At 37.3% G+C, this 16,348-nt stretch overlaps 1 protein-coding gene across 1 annotated transcript in view; it reads left to right on the forward strand.

Moving 5' to 3' along the window:
• The first annotated feature begins 1,273 nt into the window (after window positions 1-1,273).
• LOC131155210 (uncharacterized) overlaps window positions 1,274-16,348 on the forward strand; it is a 90,873-nt gene continuing 75,798 nt past the window's right edge. The window contains exon 1 of the mRNA XM_058108186.1: window positions 1,274-1,284. The gene's annotated coding sequence lies outside the window, so the exon portion shown is untranslated. The remainder of the gene's footprint in view (window positions 1,285-16,348) is intronic.

The raw sequence follows: 16,348 nt of genomic DNA on the forward strand, positions 1-16,348 counted from the left end.
CTTGAAATAATACCCAGGATGGATAGCTAATTGATGTCATGTCTTACCCCCCATATGACAGGGTTGTGCAGCCTGAAGGCTCGACCTAGTAATGGCTGGCTGATCACGCTAAGTTAACATAAGTCTGTAAGTGCGATGGGCTTGCCCCGCCTGGTCTGGACTACTATTGGGACATCTGCACTACCATGAAGCCACATCGACCACCATCTCCCAAACTCTATTTGAGATGTGTGGTAGCACTAACATAATCATGATCTTGAACATATAGATACGGTATCGTGCTTCGTGAAACTAAACTAAGCCATCTGGGTTCTGATAACATATAATACATTTCATGATACTGATACATAATTGTTTCATATTTCATAAAAATATCTGGAATGATCATATTTTCATGAATTCTGACATAACATACATGATTACGACATTTATGCCAACACAAATCACGGCATCTGTGTTGACATATCATAACATGTAATTCACGGCATTTGCGCTAGCATATCATATCGTAAAAAAATGGCGGCGTATGAGTCGGCATATCTTATCATATAATTCACGGCATCCGTGCTGGCATAAAACATATCATACTGAATCCTGATATTTCGGTATTATTAACGTATTATTCAAAAACCATTGTTCCTATACTATTTTTATGATTTTTCTAAAAACTATTATAACATGCTTATCTTGGGAAATCATAATATTTCACTATAACATAATTTACATGGGAAAATCATACTCATGCCACACAAATGTTAATATTATTCTGAATATAAAATCTGAACTAAAATCATGTTTTCTGCTAAAAAGTGTAAAATCCATTTCCCTGTTCAACAACAGTATTCCCAAACACTATATTACATCATACGTAATTTCTGAAAATAAATGTTGTATAATAATAAATAATTTCATGAAAATGCTGACTTAATTTATCCCCTTACCTTACTTACTAAAAAGCCCACAATCTAACCCAAAATTATGCATGTAGTATTCCTAGCTCAACACCTTGAAATTTACATTTTCCCCAACAAAACTTCAGTATTATTCCATCTACTACACTTTCCTCAGTCCAGAAATACCAAATACCTTATAAAACTTAAAATACCCAACTTACCCAGATTTTGGGATGGTGCTCAAGTTGGTCTAACCAATGATCTACTCCAGCAAACTTGAAGAGAATCTTCCCAGGAGTAACGTGGTGGTTTCCGATTGTCGAACCGGCGAAGAACGAAGTTACAAATCTAGAGAGAATGAGAGGGAGACAAAACCTAGAGAGAGAGAGAGAGAGCTTTGCATGAAAATTTTCTCGTTGAAACCCAAATTTGGCATATTTATAAAGTGCAGATTCATAGACGAGACAGGTCACCTCATCGACGAGTCCATGAAGTGAGTTTGTCGATGAACACTTACCCCTCGTTGACAAATTTCAGGCCTTGAATCAGCCCTCTTGGTAATGTCTCGTTGATGAGACACGCATCCACATCGATGAGCCCAAGAAGCCTGTTCATTAACGAACGCTCTGTGCTCGTCGACGAGACCCTGTTGAATACTCATTTTTGAAATTCCCATTTTCTCCTTCCTTTAATTATTTAATTACTATAATTCTTCGAGTCTTTACATACTTTGCCTATAAATACAAGTTCTTAGACTTGTTTAACAATGGTTTTGATGTTTTACACAAGCTTATAGTGAAAAATATCCTTGATTCCAAAACTTAACACATTGCATCTTAGTTCATATTCACAAGTGCTCATCTCTCTTATTCTCCAATCTTGTTTGATACAATTCTTGAGAGAGAAGTGTGAGGTTTGCTTTGTATTTAATATTTGCTCATTCAAGGAGCATTCTCATTGTAATCATCTACTTCGTGTAAGGTTCTTTGTGAACTATTGTGAGGGTTCTTAGTGAACTGCTTGGTAAAGGCTATTTGTGAGCAAGTAGGGATTTGTTCCCAAGTGTAGGGTTGTATGCCCGAGTTGTAAAGCTTGCTCCACCGGGGAAGGAGCGTTGACAGCGGATTGTGGAATCCTTGGCTTGGTGCTAAGGCGTGGACGTAGGCTTGGAGCTAAACCACGTAAAAATCCCGATGTTGATTTTTTCCCCCTACTCTTTATTTTATTGTCTTGTGCATGATTTATATTTTGTATATTGTGATATAATTTCTTGCCATTTTGCCAATACTATTGGTTTGCAGAGAGATTTTTTTAATATGAAAAAAGAGTCAATCACTCCCCTTGTAGAGACCCGAATCAAGAAAATAAGGAAATTAAATAAGAAAAGGAAAAAGGGGATTTCAGCAGGCTTTGTCGACAAAATTCATGTTCTCATCGACGAAGGCCCTTTTGAGGTTCGCTGCCGAAATTCAAAGCTTCATTGACGAAGAGATCTAGAATGTCCGAAATATATCAGGTTTAGGGTTTGTTGACAAGGATCTTTGTTCGTTGACGAACAGCCTTATGTGGTTCGTCGACGAATTTGACCGGGTCAAGGGGTCTATAAATAGATTTTCAATTGCTTCATTATTCAGAAATCAAAATCTCTCTCTCTCTCTCTCTAGAACCTACACCCACACTCTCTTTGTCTCATCGATCTTTCGTTGTTCGTTGCCCGTTTCAATGATCGGAAGTTACCACGAGGATCAGGAAGTGAATATTTACAAGTTTAGTAGAGTGGATACTTGATTTCGAGGAAAAGTTGGGTTTCAGTTTTGAAGCATCTCGGGTTGTTTTTCAAGAAATAGGTAAGGGGATTATATTATGTCAGTTATGTTTATGAGTTCTAACGGAATGAAATGTTAAAACGGTTTTTATATAAACAGTTACGGCTTTTCAAGGGTTTCCGGGCCTAGGGTTTGGTTAACCGACTTTATTTTCAAAAACTAACCGTTTAAATTTAAGTATGATATTTTTAAAGTATAGTATTGGTCTTTATGAACATTTTCACTGGTTGGAAAGCTGTTATTTCGAACTATAGACTTGTTCTAAAACCAACCAAAGACGGTAGGGTTGATAATCTCCATTTTCCCCATATTTAGCTATATATCTATATTTAATAAAATAACGACCTAGAGATATTCACACCCCAGTTTTAGCAGCAATATTTATGTTCTCATGCATATGAGTTATGTATAAGTTACTAGATGAAAATTGTGTGGCATGAGTATAGTTTTTAATTGGCATTAAATAAGCAGGTTTTGTGTAATACTAAAATGTAATGGCTATAAGCCGAGATATGAAATATGATGGCTATATGCCAAGAGATGAGATGTGATGGATGAATTCCGAGTTTATGGAATGTTGGTTTTTACCGAGCCAGTTATGACGGATATGATACACTGGTTTTATTGAGTCAGTATCAAGCAGATGTTTTCACAGAATTATGTACAGAGTATGTTATACTACATTTTTATGAAATGAATGATGATTAAAGTTTTATGTGATGTAAATTTCCATATATTAGTAGAGCCATGTTATAATGATCTCATGGTTAGAGCATGGTACCGTAACTATATGTATGTAAGGGTGCAACCACACAGCTCAGATAGAGTGTGGATGGGAAAGGCGACTGGTGGCTTGGGTAAAGTATTCCCCAAAGGAGAGATTCCGAGGCCCCATCCGAGGGAGTAATTCTGGATGACTCAGCTTTCGGGTACAGATTGAGTAGGCACCATCGTACTACTTTATGTTTGACTTAACATTAGGCAGTCAGCTATTTGTTAGGTCCAGCTTTAGGGCTGCATAACCCGTCATGGGGGGAAGCATGTCGCACGTGTATGTGATGGTGTGATGACGCTAGTCCTATAGACCAGGTTATATCTTCTAGGCATATATGAGCATATTTACTATATAAAGGGTTATATTAAGCCAGTAGTATGTATTTTCAGATTTACAGAGCAGTAATGCAGATTTTAAAATGTCAATTAAATGTATTTAAATGTTAGTAGTATATGTACACACGAAATCTCATGCTAACCACACACTGATGATAATATGATTCCTTTTACTGAGAGGTGTCTCGCCCTAGCATACAAATGTTACTCGGCATTGTGTGGCATGAATATTATTTTACATGATAAGTATTATGATATGACAAATTTAGGAAAAAAGTATGTTTTCAAGAATTGTGAAATACTGCAGTTCACTATGGTTTCAAAATACATCATAAATAATTTACTTATTCAGAATGTTATTTATGAAATGTTCGGGGCAAGGACGTGATTGATAACCGGCACAAGGCCATGTATGATGTATGATTTTGGCGCAAGGTCGTATGTATATGTTTGATTTTGGCGCAAGGCCACAGATATGAAAGTAATCGGTGCAAGGCCGTATGTATTATGATACTACAGAAAATGACATTAATTTGTTTACGTTAAATGGTATATTATCATGTATTATATGTTATCAGAACCCGGATGTTAGTTTAGTTTTGTTACAGGAGCACGGTACCGTTGCTTTACATATCAGATATTATGTTCAGACTTGTGCTAACCACCCTACAAGGGGGTGGGAGATGGATAGTTGATGTGGCTTTCAGTGTAGAGTTGTAGACGTCCACCTGACAGTCTGGACCAAGGTGTGGTGAGCCCATCATACTTACAGACATTTTTTACTCAGCAGTGGTAGGCCAGCCATTGTCGGGTCCCGCCTTCAGGCTGTACAACCCGTCATGGGGGGTAATACATGACATCAACTAACTATACATCTTGGGTGAATTTTCAGTATTATCAGTTATATAAGACATTTTATGAACTGTATGATTTATAAGAAAATACGAAAGTATATAATTATTCAGTATGCTATGATGAATGTTTTCAAGTATATGAAATGTACTGTATGTGTATAATTGCATCAAATGTTCATGTTGCCACACGACTGTATTTAGTTTATTTTCCCTTACTGAGAAGTGTCTCACCCTCGAACTTAAATAATTTTCAAGAAACCCAGAAAGACCGGCAGATCGAGGCCGTCATTGAATTAGTAGTACTACCCTGCTAGGAGGCTAAGTTTTGATCTAGGGACAGTAGATGTGTGTTGTGGGTTCCTAGATATGTTTATATGTATTTTTTATTTTTGGAGATTGTACATAAACATGGATATTTGGGAAATATAGTTGACTCTGGTATTTATATTTTACGGTTATGAAAATGTGATTTATATTTACTACTGCTTAGGTTTCCGCTATGAATGTCAAATGTGTCCCCATTACCCATGGGTTTGGGTTAACTTTGTTATTAAGTATGTTTTATTATATGATAAGATAAGCAGGTTGTTACAGTTTGGTATCAGAGCCTAGGATACTAGGTTCTGTACACTCTAGAATGCAATAGTAATAATACCAGAGTGTAGGATAAGGGAATTTGAGGTCTGGTTTTGTAGTCTAGATGCAGGACTTCCGTGGTGGTTTGTGTGATTTTCCTGGGGTGACGATTTCAAGAAAGTCATGATAAACTGTCGTTGGGTTGGGTATCTAGGTTGCAGGATTGAACCTTGAATTAAGATTAGGAGTGATAGATTATTTAAGGAAATACTATACTAGTTGGATGATATGTTATAGTGATAGGGGTTCTAAGTTAAGTTTTTTTTTTTTTTTTGGTTTTTTTTTCAGGATGGACCCTAGTGGCAGTAGTGCCCAGGCCAGTGGAAATGAGGGTGCTGGGTATGCAGCCACTTCCATCTTGCCCGACTTATAGGAAGAGACACCTAGGGGAGTATCGTGTTAGGCGAGGTGTTTGCTACCGGTGTGGGGAGCTAGGGTATGTAATAAGGGATTGCCTGGCTTCGATCGGTGCTGCTCCTGCTCCTAGACCTGCTCGAGGAGGTTATTAGATGCCACGTGGAGGCTAGCAAAGAAATATGGCTCCAGCTAGGGTTTTTGCTCTAATGCCGGGTGATGCTGAGACAGTCGGTGATGTGGTGACAAGTACGGTTAATATGTTTTTATTTAAAGTTATTGCACTTTTTGACTCAGGGACCACACACTCATTTGTATTTGTGGGGTGTGTTAAATTGTGTGGGGTTGAAACACGGTCACTAGAAGTTGAATTATTAGTGGCTACACCGATTGGGTCAATAGTGAGATGTAGTAGGATGCTCCGTGGTTGTCCAGTTGATGTTTAGGGAAGGATTTTATCTGGTAACTTAGTGGTGCTGGATATGCATGGGTTTGATATCATCTTCGGCATGGATTGGCTAGCAGCTAATTCTGCCGTTATAGATTGCCACACAAGAGAAGTGATATTCAAAACTTCAGGGAAACCAGAATTCAAATTTACAGGGTCACGAGTGCAGCCTCTACCTCAGATGGTCTCAGCTGTTCAGGTGAAGAGGCTGCTCCAGAGTAGCTGTTAGGGATTTGTTGGTTTTGTGAAGGAAATGTCAGAAAATGAATTGAAGCTTATCAATACGCCTGTGGTGAAAGAATTTACAGATGTGTTTCCAGATGAATTACCAGGTCCACCACCTGTTCGTGAGGTAGATTTCCTTATTGATCTACTTTCAGGTACAGCGCCAATCTCTAAAGCACCGTATCGAGTGGCGCTGATAGAGTTGGCAGAATTAAAAGATCAGTTGTAGGATTTACTTGATAAGGGCTTTATACGGCCTATTGTATCTCCGTGGGGAGCTCCAGTATTATTTGTGAAGAAGAAGGACAGGTCTATGAGGATGTGCATAGATTACAGGGAGATTAATAAAGTAACCATCAACAATAAGTATCCTCTACGCCGTATCAATGACTTGTTTGATCAGCTCCAAGGTACACAGGTATATTCTAAGATCGACCTCAGATTAGACTACCATCAAGTAAAAGTAAGAGCAGAAGATGTATTGAAGACGACTTTTAGGACCAGGTATTGGCATTATGAGTTCCTTGTTATGCCATTTGTTTTGACAAATGGTCCCGCGATATTTATGGATTTGATGAATAGGATTTTTCATCGATATTTAGATCAGTTTGTTTGTTGTTTTTATTGATGATGTACTGGTCTATTCGAGGAGCTATAAGGAGTGCGGGATACATTTGAGTCAGGTCTTGCAAATGCTCAAGGAAAAGAAGTTGTATGTAAAGTTCAACAAATGTGAATTCTGGCTAGAGAAAATTGTGTTTTTGGGGCATGTTATCTCAGGAAATGGAATTTCTGTGGATCCCAGTAAGATTGATGCGGTAGTGAATTGGGCTAGACCAAGGAATGTTCAGGAGATCAGGAGTTTCTAGGGGTTAGTTGGTTATTATCATCGCTTTGTCGAGGGATTTTCAGCTTTATCAGGGCCTCTGCCACGATTGACCCGAAAAAATGCCAGATTTGAATGGTTTAGGAACTGAAGCAGAGGCTAGTCACAGCACCACTACTGATCATCCCGTCAGGGGGGGAGGGTTATGTCATTTACAGTGATGCGTCCATGAAAGGACTTGGCTGTGTATTAATGCAGCATGACAAGGTGGTGGCGTATGCGTCCAGATAGTTAAAAGAGTATGAGAAGAACTACCTTACCCATGATCTTGAATTCGCTGCAGTTACACACGCATTAAAGATTTAAAGGCATTACCTGTACGGCGAGCAGTGTGAAATTTTCTTCGATCACAAGAGTTTGAAGTACTTTTTCACTCAGAAGGAATTGAATATGAGATAGAGAAAGTGGTTAGAGTTAATTAAGGATTTTTATTGTACTATCAGTTACCACCCAGGGAAAGCAAATGTGGTAGCTGAGGCACTGAGAAGGAAGTTTGGGGAATCAGCATTGGCGGCTATGGGGATCTAGCATTCGATCATGATGGCTCTGGAGAGACTCGGCATAAAGTTGGTAGAGGGTGATCCTCCAGTATGTATCGCTAGTTTAATAGTGCCACCTATTCTGTAGGAGAGAATTAGAGCCGCTCAGAAGGAAGATCCAGGATTAGCAGAGGTGATAGATAGAGTGCGGACTAGTCCGGGAGGGGAATTCTGCATTTCAGGTGATGGGGCTTTACAATTCCGTTCCAGATTGTGTGTTTCTACTGATGCTAACATCACAAAGACTATTTTGGAGGAGGCTCACAAATCTTTGTATACAGTTCATCCTAGCAGTACAAAAATGTACAGGGATCTGCAAAGGTTTTATTGGTGGAGTGGTATGAAGAAAGAGATAGCCGAGTATGTAGTGCAGTATCTGACGTGCCAGCAGGTAAAAACTGAGGACCAAAGGCCGGTAGGTCAGTTGCAGCCACTATTCATCCCAGAGTGGAAGTGGGACCATATATCTATGGATTTTGTCTTAGAGGTGCCGTCGATATTGCATGGCCAGAATGTGATTTGAGTGATTGTAGATCGGTTGACCAAGACCGCCCATTTTCTCCCTATCAAGATCAATTATTCCCTCAATCGTTTGGTAAAGATTTATATTCAGGAGATGGTTCATTCTCATGTGGTGCCAGTATCTATTGTGTCAGATCGAGACACGCGTTTCACTTTACAGTTCTAGAGAAGTTTATGGGAAGCTTTAGGGTCTCAGCTATCATTTAGCATGACATTCCATCCTTAGTCATACGGGCAGACTGAGAGGATGATACAGATACTAGAAGATATGCTTCGAGCATGTGTATTGGATTTTGGGGGTAGTTGGACACAATTCATGCCGCTGGTAGAGTTCGCGTACAATAACAGTTATTAGGCCAGTATTGGCATAGCACTGTTTAAGGCTTTATTCAGTAGGAGATATCGATCTCCTTTGTATTGGGACGAGATGGGTGAGCGGCGAGTTGTGGGACCAGAGCTTGTACAACAGGCGTACAACAAGGTTCGGCTTATCCAGGATAGAATTAGTGCAACTCAGAGCAGACAGAAGAGTTATGTCGATAATCGCCGCAGGAAATTAGAATTTGATATTAGGGATCATGTATTTCTGAAGATAACTCCATTAAAAGGAGTTATGAGGTTTGGAAGAAAGGGTAAACTTAGCCCTAGGTTCATCAGTCCGTTTGAGATTTTAGAGAAAGTGGGACCGATTGCCTACAGGTTAGCTTTACCGGCTATGCTATCCAAGATGCACGACGTATTCCACGTTTATATGTTAAGAAAATACATCCCAGAGCCCTCTCATATAATCAATTTTGGTGAAGTAGAGCTCTGCGATTCACTAGTCTATGAGGAGGTACACGTGCAGATTCTAGATAGAAAAGAATAGGAATTACGTAATAAGAAGATTCCTTTGGTAAAGGTTCTATGAAAGAATCATGCAATTAAAGAGGCTTCTTGGGAGCTCGAGAAATAGATCAAACTAAAGTACCCACAATTGTTCCACGAAGTTCAAATGTAATTAGAAAATGTAAGTAAATATGTACTATTTCTTTTGCAGGTACATGTAATACTTTAGTTAGTAAGTGGTATTTTAGTTTTGGGGGAAATTTTCTTTTGGTATATGTAATCTCCCAGGACTTGGAATGTAACCACGGTATTCTTCCGTCATAAGTGAGGGTAAGTAGTAAAATAAGTAGACCGTTTTGCCTTTAAGGGATGATAAGTTGTATGAATAGTAAATTTTGAGGACGAACTTTTATAAGGACGGGAGAATGTAATGACTCGAAGAATAATGGTGTTTAAATAATAAGAGAGAGGAAAATAGAAAAATATATAAAAGCGGTAGCAGGCTTCATCGACGAACGCTTTACGTTCGTCAATGACGTTGCATTGTGGGCTTGTCGATAAGGGTACGTCTCGTCGACGAGAAGATACCGAGAGGATAATTTTGGCAAATCTGAATTCCATCGATGAGGAGGAGAGTTCGTCGATGAGAAGCCTTCTTGGCCTCGTTGAGGAGGTGACGTGACTCGTCGACGAAGGCTAGTGTATAGAAAGGCCAAACTTCATTTTTTCAGTGGAATTTCGATGTTCAAACCCTCTCTCTCTCTCCTCTCTACGATTTCTTTATCCACTCTCTTCGATTTTGGCTCCGTCGTTCACCGGATTGACGATTTGAGGCCACCACGACACACCTGGAGAAGTTCTTTAGAAGTCTGCCAGATCGGATCGTTGGTGGAGCTGAGTTGGAACTCATCCTTGGTTTAAGGTAAGGCTTTTTATGCCAAATTTGCTCTTCCCATAGTTATAGGAAAGGTTATTCACGGACAAATACTCAATTTTAGCTTTAAGAGTTGTTGAATCCAGAGTGTTGAACAGGGAACCCTGCAGATGTAGTGACCCAAAGAATAATAGTATTTTAATAATAATGAGGGAGAGAAATGGAAACAGAAACAAAAAGAGAAAATTACAAGGATTACTAGGTTGCATCGATGAATACAGGGATTCGTCGACGAGGTCCTATTTTGTTAATGAGAAAATACCGAGCAAAGGGTTGGGCTTCTCTGAATTTCTTCAACAAAGGGTAAGGTTCGTCGATGAATTTACTGAAAGACTCGTCAACGAGGTGACATGTCTCATCGACGAATCTGGCCCTATAAATAGTGAAAACTCATATTTTTATCACATTTTCAGTGCTCTTTCTCTCTCTCCTTTATCTCTTCTACGGTCTCTCTCCCTTCTCTCTTCAATTTTGGCCCCACCAGTCGCTGGATCGACGATCTGAAGCCACCACAACGCTTCTGGCGAAGTTCTCTGCAAGTTTGCTGGAGCAAATCGTTGGTGAAACGAAGTTGGATTTCGTCCCAAATTCAAGGTAAGGCCTTTTAGTCCATTTTTGGCCTTATGGAAGTTATAGGAAATGATATAGGTGAAGAAATACTGATATTTTGTTATGGCAAACGTTATTTTCAGGGTGTTATATAGGAGGCCCTCCAGGTGTTAGGCCAGTATACCATAGGGGCTTTCTAGTAGTTAGGTAAGGGAAATATGCTATGCTAGGCAATTTCATTATGTTCAGTATAAATTACATGTATTTAACAGATGATTATTCACGTTGGAATTTATACAATTTATCATTTATATATATATATATATATATATATATATATGGTTAAAAATTTCAGTGTGGCTTGAGAATATGGAAATAGTATGGAGATATGTTTTACGAATTTTAGTACCATGATTATATGAATTTTAGTATCATGATTATACGAATCTCAGTACCATGATTATACGAATTTTAGTACTATGATTATGCAATTTTCAGTGTTATGATTATACAATTCTCAGTACCATGACGTATGGATTACAGTTACAGTTTATTTAGTATCATGGTTATTACAATTATTTCAGAATCATGGTAAATCAGATTGTTGTATATATAGATGAATTATGTAGTATTAGACCCTATTGGACTATGCAGTTACGGAGCACGGTACCGTTGCTATAGATATTTATGTTATGAGTGCAACCACCTATTTAGATAATACGTGGTAGCATGTCGATCACCTAGGCCCTTGACGTGGACAGGCTCCCCATCAGATATGGGTTGAGGCGGGCAGATCAGACCGATGGAGTATAGTGGTTTATCCTGGTTGGCCAGCCAGGGTAGATCCCGCCTACAAGCCGCACAACCCTGTCATGAAGGGTTAAATCATGGCACACAGTTATCCACAGGGAAAGTTTTCAGTTACTATTACATATATACAGATTTACAGAAACAAAGAATATACTTATGTACATTAGAAGTACTTTGAATAGTAATTTACAATACTGTTATGTTAAGCAACGTGGAAAGGGTGGTGGATTTTATTACTTGTACTGTATTTACATATCTAGTTATACATGATTATATAGAAACAAATTTTCATAATATTGTAACTTATTTGTCACACACTAATAATAGCATATTTCGTCTTACTGAGCGTTGGCTCATCCTAGTGTTGAATCATTTTTCAGGTGATCCAGGTAGGCGAGTAGACCAGGTTCGCAGATAGAGGGGCTTCAGTGTTGCCCTGACAGTAGAGAGTGAGTATATTTTTGGGAGTATTTTTGTATAACCCTAGTTAGTTGAGGGTGTTTTGGGAAAACAGATATATATATATATATATATATGTATATTTTGAGGATACATTCTAGCACTCTGGTATTGTATATAATTATATGTGGATATGTTTATTTGATTTTCTTTTCTTGCTGCTTAAGTTAATGATTGGGTTTACCCTAGTATAATATTAGAGTATGTTAAATGTCATAGTATAAAATAATAAAAAAAAACCATTTAAATAGCAGGTTGTTATAGCGGGTGCAAGACGAGTGGATTTTTAGGGGGGTTTTCTTCTTAGCATCAGGTAAGGGAATAAACTAAAGCAGTTATTTTCCATGCAAATTATTATTATCTATTAGCAAATTAATTTTTATAAAAAGCATGTATTATATTTGAAAATTATTGGAAAAAATGCATATTTGGGAAAATAGTGTTGTTATATAGGAAATATGATTTTAGAATGAAATGTATGATTTTTACTCAGGATTGTGTGGCATGAATATTATTTTACATGATAAGTATTATGATATGGAAAATTTATGAATAAAATATGTTTTCAGGAATTGTGAAATACTATAGTACACTATGGTTTCAAAATACATGATAAATAATTTACTTATTCAGAATGATATTTATGAAATGTTCACCGCAAGTCCGTGATTGATAGCCGGCGTAAGGCCATGTATGATGTATGATTTCAGCGCAAGGCCGTATGATGTATGATACAGGAGCACGGTCTCGTTGGTATACAGATCAGATATTATGTTTAGACTTATGCTAACCACCCCAAAAGGGGGTGGGAGATGAATAATCGATGTGGCTTTTAGTGTAAAGTTGTGGACGTCCACCTGACAGTCCAGACTAGGGTGTGGCGGGTCTATTATACTTACAGACATTTTTTACTCGGCAGTGGTCTACTAGCCATTGTTGAGTCCCGCCTTCGGGCTGCACAACCCATCATGGGGGGTAATATAACATCAACTGGCTATACATCCTGGGTGAATTTTCAGTATTATCAGTTATATAAGACATTTTATGAACTGTATGATTTATTAGAAAATACGAAAGTATATAATTATTCAGTATGCTATGATGAATGTTTTCAAGTATATGAAATGTACTGTATATGTATAATTGCATCAAATATTCTTGTTGCCACACGATTGAATTTAGTTTATTTTCCCTTACTGAGAAGTGTCTCGCCCCTGAACTTAAATAATTTTCAAGAAACCCAGAAAGACCGATGGATCGAGGCTGCCGTTGAGTTAGTAGTACTACCCTACTAGGAGGCTAAGTTTTGATCTAGGGACAGTAGATGTGTGTTGTGGGTTCCTAGATATGTTTATATGTATTTTTGTATTTTTGGAGATTGTACATACACACAGCTATTTAGGAAATATAGTTGACTCTGGTATTTTTATTTTATGGTTTTGAAAATGTGATTTATATTTACTGTTCCTTAGGTTTCCGATGTGAATGTCAGATGTGTCCCCGTTACCCATGGGTTTAGTTTGACTTTGTTATTAAATATGTTTTATTATATGATAAGATAAACAGGTCGTTACATGTATGGTATCAGAGAGATGTATGTATGTATGTATGTTTAGTGGCACTCTAGGCCCACCTAGAGGGTCGGGGAGCTACACCCCCTCTGACTCTACAATGTATATCCACTTCGGGGCACACGTATTTACTCCCGGGCTACGACGTCTAACAATCTCTGTAGCTAAGCATCTCATGTTTATGTTTATGTTTATGTTTATATTTTGTACTTTGAAACAAAATATAATTTTTTTATAAATAATTTATAATATTTCCTTATAATTCAAACCATTGACATGAAGAATGGTATTGTTTGTCAAGTGTTTGAATCTTGTATCCACATACTTGAAGGAAGATGGGAATTAAAGAGTGGTCCCTCTAGGCTTTAGCATTGATTGCGAAATTTTTTTTTTTTTTTTTTGAATATTCGCATTTTACATTATATTGCTTTGTGAGTTGCCTACTCTTATTAATAATTTATTTATAATATATTAGTTATTATTAGTCACTATTTTTAGTTATATATAAAAAATAATGTCACATTAAATAAAAAATAACGTGAAACTTTTATTAGTACATAATAACAAACAAAGAAGTAATAACAATTCCGAAATTTTAGTATATGAATATCTATTTCTTTGTTTTAAGTAGTAAATTTTTTGCGAACCAAATATAAATTTAATTATGATAACAAATATTATTAATTTTTATAATATATAAAAATTTTATTATAAAAATATAAAAATATTTTTTTTTATAAATCCATAATTTTATCTCTACTATTATAAAGAGATTCCCTTCATTGGTCTAGTGTTTAGATTTCCTAAGATGCCCCCTCATCTTATAACCTAATTTACATACACTTACCCTTTGACCTCAACTTCCCTCTTTTTTAAATAGATAGAAAATCGTCCCCACAACTTCCCCCACCATTCTTTTCATTAACTTCCTCTTCCTCTTCCTCTTCCTCTATTTTCAACATTATTCTCATTTTAATAATTTAATTCTTCATTTAATTGAAAAAGGATGACAAATCCAACTTCTAAAAGGCAATTTGTAGGTATGTATTCACCACTCTCTTTCAATTTCTATTTCAATTTAAATTTAAAATTCTATGCCATGATTAAGTTATGTATTCACAGCATTTATCATTTAATTATTTCAATATAATTTTTCTTAATCTCTGCTATGATAAAGTGCCACCTAATCATGTATTACTAGTTCTTGGTAAGTTAGATTTTAAATACTATGTTTTTATGTTATAATCATGCTTTACCAGCATGTGATAAGTTGGTTTTTAATAATTTCAATTTCATGGCTTCAATATTATGGATTCTAGTTCACTTATGCTTTGTGGCGGTTTCAATCTCTAGTGATTTCAATTTTTGGTGGTGAGTTTGGTTCCAAATTTCATGGGTTCAGGTGGTAAGTTGTTTTCGACGAATTTAATTCTCTATTTTTTAGTTCGATTTTGTAGTGTTAAGCTGAAATGGAAATAGACAAAATGGAAACGAAGTAAATGGAAACGAAAAATTAAATGGCCTTGAAGATGATGAGTTGTAGATGAAAATGAGCCGCGAAGGAGCTAGCTTTCATGCGCTGGAAAGATAATGCTCACATGCTAAAAAAACCCATTAAATATCCCAATTACTCCCTTCCTTTCCTATCCATTCAATATAGCTATATAATGAAGCAATTGTATGTGAATGTGAATATAGTGAAGCAAGTGAGCGAGGAGTGTGAGAGTGTTGAAGGTGAGAGAGAAAAGTGTGAGAAGAGTTGAGTTAAGTGTGTGTCTCCTCCTCTTGTTTTTCTCCCAAGTTATAGTATATTCGGTGTGCTCCATGGACATAGGTCAAATTAGACACCGAACCACGTAAATTTGGTGTTATTATTTTGTGTTCTTATTTTTCTTATGTGTGTAATTATTATTCCTAGATCCCTAGCAAGTGGTATCGGAGCCAGATCGGAGCAAAGTTGCCAGATTAGAGCAAAATTGCCAGATCAGAGCAAAGTTGCCAGATCGGAGGTCCTAGAAGCTATATTGTACTAATTACTGTCTAAAGAAAAATCTGTCTAGGAAAGTGGGACTTAGGCTGTCCATTGTGACCCCCTAGTTCCCTGGGACTTTATCTGGTATAATTTAGGACAATCATCACTAGGCCCCTCGGCCACGCCATCAAACACGTTAGCACTAAGCCCCACTGCCACAATAGTGCCACTTCATCACTAGGTCCCACCTGCCACGTCAGCATTTAGTTAACGACATTAATTAATGTCATCAGTAACGACGTTAGAATATTCCGTTAAGTTGGAGAATATTCTGTTAAGTTTAACGGAAAGTTCATCGATTTTGACTAGAAAGTTTGACTAGATTTTCAGAGTCATTTCAGGTCCTTTTTTCGAATGACTTGAATCATTTCAAAGGTTTTTGGCCATTACAGATCCAACTATGCTATCCGTTTAAGCTAATTCCATTTCTAGATTGATGAATCCAGATGTCAAATGAAAATAGCTCAAAGATCGAGATGTTTAATGATACCAACTTTGGTTTCTGGAAGATGCAGATCGAGGACTACTTGTTTGGTAAGGAGTTGCACTTACCATTGAACGGAAAGCCAGATTCCATGAAGGAGGACGAGTGGGAGTTACTTGATCGAAAAGCTCTTAGAGCTATCAGGATGACGCTGCAAAGTCTGTTGTCATTAATATTAAGCACATGACAACCACCAAGTCTCTTATGGATACGCTCTCCAACATGCATATGCAACCATCAGTCCCCAATAAGGTAAACTTAATGAAGAAGTTATTTACCATGAACATATCTGCAGGTGAAAGTTTTAGTAGACATCTAAATAATTTCAACGAGCCGTCAGATCAACTCGCCTCAGTTGAAATCAAGTTTGATAGTGAGTTCCGTGCCT

The sequence above is a fragment of the Malania oleifera genome, chromosome 5 (genome assembly GCF_029873635.1).
Source record: "Malania oleifera isolate guangnan ecotype guangnan chromosome 5, ASM2987363v1, whole genome shotgun sequence".
NCBI classification, from domain to species: domain Eukaryota; kingdom Viridiplantae; phylum Streptophyta; class Magnoliopsida; order Santalales; family Ximeniaceae; genus Malania; species Malania oleifera.